Here is a 7,500-nt window from a genome sequence, read left to right as displayed (position 1 = left end):
ATTAACATTATGACATCATCATCATCATCATCATCATCATCATTATGATATCTTCACCATTGTGACATCATCACTATTATGACATCATCAACATTAAGACATGAACACCATTATGACATTATCACTATTGTGACAACATTAACATTATGACCTCATCATCATCATCATCATCATCATCATCATCATCATCATCATCATCATCATCATCATCATTATGATATCTTCAACATTGTGATATTATCACTATTATGACATCATCACCATTATGACATGAAAACCATTATGACATTATCACTATTGTGACAACATAATCATTATGACATCATCATCATCATCATCATCATTATGATATCTTCAACATTGTGATATTATCACTATTATGACATCATCACCATTATGACATGAAAACCATTATGACAATATCACTATTGTGACAACATTAACATTATGACATCATCATCGTCATCATCATCATCATCATCATCATCATTATGATATCTTCACCATTGTAACATTATCACTATTATGACATCATCAACATTAGGACATGAACACCATTATGACATTATCACTTTTGTGACAACATTAATTTTATGACATCATCATCATCATCATCATCATCATCATCATCATCGTCATCATCATGATATCTTCAACATTGTGATATCATCACTATTATGACATCATCACCATTATGACATGAAAACCATTATGACAATATCACTATTGTGACAACATTATCATTATGACATCATCATCATCATGATCATATTCATTATGATATCTTCACCATTGTGACATCATCACTATTATGACATCATCAACATTAAGACATGCACTCCATTATGACATTATAACTATTGTGACAACATTAACATTATGTCATCATCATCATCATCATCATCATCATCATCATCATCATCATCATCATCATCATCATCATCATCATCATCATGATATCTTCACCATTGTGACATCATCACTATTATGACATCATTAACATTAAGACATGAACACCATTATGACATTATCACTATTGTGAAAACATTAACATTATGACATCATCATCATCATCATCATCATCATCATCATCATCATATATTCAACATTGTGATATCATCGCTATTATGACATCATCACCATTATGACATGAAAACCATTATGACATCATCATCATCATCATCATCATCATCATCATCATCATCATATCCTCACCATTGTGACATCATCAATATCAAGACTTGAACACTATTATAACATTATCACTATTGTGACAACATTAACATTATTACATCATCATCATCATCATCATCATCATCATCATCATCATCATCATGATATCTTCACCATTTTGACATCTTCACCATTGTGACATCATCAATATTAAGACTTGAACACCATTATGACATTATCACTATTGTGACAACATTAACATTATTACATCATCCTCATCATCCTCATCATCATCATCATCATCATCATCATCATCATCATCATGATATCTTCAACATTGTGATATCATCACTAGTATGGCATCATCACCATTATGACATGAAAACCATTATGACATTATCACTATTGTGACAACATTATCATTATGACATCATCATCATCATCGTCATCATCATCATCATTATGATATCTTCACCATTGTGACATCATCACTATTATGACATCATCAACATTAAGACATGCACACCATTATGACATTATAACTATTGTGACAACATTAACATTATGTCATCATCATCATCATCATCATCATCATCATCATCATCATCATTAGGATATCTTCACCATTGTGACTTCATCACTATTATGACATCATCAACATTAAGACATGAACACCATTATGACATTATCACTATTGTGACAACATTAACATTATGACCTCATCATCATCATCATCATCATCATATCTTCAACATTGTGATATCATCACTATTATGACATCATCACCATTATGACATGAAAACCATTATGACATTATCACGTTTGTGACAACATTATCATCATCATCATCATCATCATCATCATCATGATATCTTCACCATTGTGACATCATCAACATTAAGACTTGAACACCATTATGACATTTTCACTATTGTGAAAACATTAACATTATGACATCATCATCATCATCATTATGATATCTTCACCATTGTAACATTATCACTATTATGACATCATCAACATTAAGACATGAACACCATTATGACATTATCACTATTGTGACAACATTAACATTATCACATCATCATCATCATCATCATCATCATCATCATCATCATCGTCATCATCATGATAGCTTCATCATTGTGATATCATCACTATTATGACATCATCAACATTAAGACATGCACACCATTATGACATTATAACTATTGTGACAACATTAACATTATGTCATCATCATCATCATCATCATCATCATCATCATCATCATCATCATCAGGATATCTTCACCATTGTGACATCATCACTATTATGACATCATTAACATTAAGACATGAACACCATTATGACATTATCACTATTGTGACAACATTAACATTATGACATCATCATCATCATAATCATCATCATCATCATCATCATCATCATCATCATCATCATCATATATTCAACATTGTGATATCATCGCTATTATGACATCATCACCATTATGACATGAAAACCATTATGACATCATCATCATCATCATCATCATCATCATCATCATCATCATATCCTCACCATTGTGACATAATCAATATCAAGACTTGAACACTATTATAACATTATCACTATTGTGACAACATTAACATTATTACATCATCATCATCATCATCATCATCATCATGATATCTTCACCATTGTGACATCTTCACCATTGTGACATCATCAATATTAAGACTTGAACACCATTATGACATTATCACTATTGTGACAACATTAACATTATTACATCATCCTCATCATCCTCATCATCATCCTCATCATCATCATCATCATCATCATCATCATCATCATCATCATCATCATCATATCTTCACCATTGTGACATCATCACTATTATGACATCATCAACATTAAGACATGAACACCATTATTACATTATCACTATTGTAACAACATTAACATTATGACATCATCATCATCATCATCATCATCATCATCATCATGATATCTTCAACATTGTGATATCATCACTAGTATGGCATCATCACCATTATGGCATGAAAACCATTATGACATTATCACTATTGTGACAACATTATCATTATGACATCATCATCATCATCATCATCATCGTCATCATCATCATCATCATCATCATTATGATATCTTCACCATTGTGACATCATCACTATTATGACATCATCAACATTAAGACATGCACACCATTATGACATTATAACTATTGTGACAACATTAACATTATGTCATCATCATCATCATCATCATCATCATTAGGATATCTTAACCATTGTGACTTCATCACTATTATGACATCATCAACATTAAGACATGAACACCATTATGACATTATCACTATTGTGACAACATTAACATTATGACCTCATCATCATCATCATCATCATCATCATCATCATCATCATCATCATCATCATCATATCTTCAACATTGTGATATCATCACTATTATGACATCATCACCATTATGACATGAAAACCATTATGACATTATCACGTTTGTGACAACATTATCATCATCATCATCATCATCATCATCATCATCATCATCATCATGATATCTTCACCATTGTGACATCATCAACATTAAGACTTGAACACCATTATGACATTTTCACTATTGTGAAAACATTAACATTATGACATCATCATCATCATCATCATCATCATTATGATATCTTCACCATTGTAACATTATCACTATTATGACATCATCAACATTAAGACATGAACGCCATTATGACATTATCACTATTGTGACAACATTAACATTATCACATCATCATCATCATCATCATCATCATCATCATCATCATCATGATATCTTCAACATTGTGATATCATCACTAGTATGGCATCATCACCATTATGACATGAAAACCATTATGACATTATAACTATTGTGACAACATTAACATTATGTCATCATCATTATCATCATCATCATTAGGATATCTTCACCATTGTGACATCATCACTATTATGACATCATCAACATTAAGACATGAACACCATTATGACATTATCACTATTGTGACAACATTAACATTATGACATCATCATCATCATCATCATGATATATTCAACATTGTGATATCATCGCTATTATGACATCATCACCATTATGACATGAAAACCATTATGACATTATCACTTTTGTGACAACAATATAATTATGAAATCATCATCATCATTATGATATCTTCACCATTGTGACATCATCACTATTATGACATCATCAACATTAAGACATGAACACCATTATGACATTATCACTATTGTGACAACATTAACATTATGACCTCATCATCATCATCATCATCATCATCATCATCATCATATCTTCAACATTGAGATATCATCACTATTATGACATAATCACCATTATGACATGAAAACCATTATGACATTATCACTTTTGTGACAACATTATCATTATGACATCATCATAATCATCATCATCATCATCATCATCATCATCATCATATCTTCACCATTTTGACATCATCAATATTAAGACTTGAACACCATTATGACATTATCACTATTGTGACAACATTAACATTATTACATCATCATCATCATCATCATCATCATCATCATCATCATCATCATCATCATCATCATCATAATGATATCTTCACCATTGTGACATCATCACTATTATGACATCATCAACACTAAGACATGCACACCATTTTGACATTATCACTATTGTGACAACATTAACATTATGACATCATCATCATCATCATCATCATCATCATCATCATCATCATCATCATATCCTCACCATTGTGACATCATCAATATCAAGATTTGAACACTATTATAACATTATCACTATTGTGACAACATTAACATTATTACATCATCATCATCATCATCATCATCATCATCATCATCATCATCATCATGATATCTTCACCATTGTGACATCTTCACCATTGTGACATCATCAATATTAAGACTTGAACACCATTATGACATTATCACTATTGTGACAATATTAACATTATTACATCATCCTCATCATCCTCATCATCCTCCTCATCATCATCATCATCATCATCATCATCATCATCATCATCATCATCATCATCATGATATCTTCAACATTGTGATATCATCACTAGTATGGCATCATCACCATTATGACATGAAAACTATTATGACATTATCACTATTGTGACAACATTATCATTATGACATCATCATCATCATCATCGTCATCATCATCATCATCATTATGATATCTTCACCATTGTGACATCATCACTATTATGACATCATCAACGTTAAGACATGCACACCATTATGACATTATAACTATTGTGACAACATTAACATTATGTCATCATCATCATCATCATCATCATCATCATTAGGATATATTCACCATTGTGACTTCATCACTATTATGACATCATCAACATTAAGACATGAACACCATTATGACATTATCACTATTGTGACAACATTAACATTATGACCTCATCATCATCATCATCATCATCATCATCATCATCATCATCATAATCATATCTTCAACATTGTGATATCATCACTATTATGACATCATCACCATTATGACATGAAAACCATTATGACATTATCACGTTTGTGACATCATCATCATCATCATCATCATCATCATCATCAGCATCATCATCATCATCATCATGATATCTTCACCATTGTGACATCATCAACATTAAGACTTGAACACCATTATGACATTTTCACTATTGTGAAAACATTAACATTATGACATAATCATCATTATCATCATCATCATCATTATGATATCTTCACCATTGTAACATTATCACTATTATGACATCATCAACATTAAGACATGAACACCATTATGACATTATCACTATTGTGACAACATTAACATTATCACATCATCATCATCATCATCATCATCATCATCATCATCATCATCATCGTCATCATCATGATAGCTTCATCATTGTGACATCTTCACCATTGTGACATCATCAATATTAAGACTTGAACACCATTATGACATTATCACTATTGTGACAACATTAACATTATTACATCATCCTCATCATCCTCATCATCATCATCATCATCATCATCATCATCATCATCATCATCATCATGATATCTTCACCATTGTGACATCTTCACCATTGTGACATCATCAATATTAAGACTTGAACACCATTATGACATTATCACTATTGTGACAACATTAACATTATTACATCATCCTCATCATCCTCATCATCATGATCATCATCATCATCATCATCATCATCATCATCATCATCATATCTTCACCATTGTGACATCATCACTATTATGACATCATCAACATTAAGACATGAACACCATTATTACATTATCACTATTGTAACAACATTAACATTATGACATCATCATCATCATCATCATCATCATCATCATCATCATCATGATATCTTCAACATTGTGATATCATCACTAGTATGGCATCATCACCATTATGACATGAAAACCATTATGACATTATCACTATTGTGACAACATTATCATTATGACATCATCATCATCATCATCGTCATCATCATCATCATTATGATATCTTCACCATTGTGACATCATCACTATTATGACATCATCAACATTAAGACAATCACACCATTATGACATTATAACTATTGTGACAACATTAACATTATGTCATCATCATCATCATCATCATCATCATCATCATCATCATCATCATCATCATCATCATCATCATTAGGATATCTTCACCATTGTGACTTCATCACTATTATGACATCATCAACATTAAGACATGAACACCATTATGACATTATCACTATTGTGACAACATTAACATTATGACCTCATCATCATCATCATCATCATCATCATCATCATCATCATATCTTCAACATTGTGATATCATCACTATTATGACATCATCACCATTATGACATGAAAACCATTATGACATTATCACGTTTGTGACAACATTATCATCATCATCATCATCATCATCATCATCATGATATCTTCACCATTGTGACATCATCAACATTAAGACTTGAACACCATTATGACATTTTCACTATTGTGAAAACATTAACATTATGACATCATCATCATCATCATCATCATCATCATCATCATCATCATCATAATGATATCTTCACCATTGTGACATCATCACTATTATGGCATCATCACCATTATGACATGAAAACCATTATGACATTATCACTATTGTGACAACATTATCATTATGACATCATCATCATCGTCATCATCATCATCATTA

This window comes from Pseudophryne corroboree, chromosome 8 (genome assembly GCF_028390025.1).
Source record: "Pseudophryne corroboree isolate aPseCor3 chromosome 8, aPseCor3.hap2, whole genome shotgun sequence".
NCBI lineage: Eukaryota > Metazoa > Chordata > Amphibia > Anura > Myobatrachidae > Pseudophryne > Pseudophryne corroboree.
The sequence above is the reverse complement of the archived record's forward strand: the minus strand, read 5'-3'. Positions refer to the sequence as shown.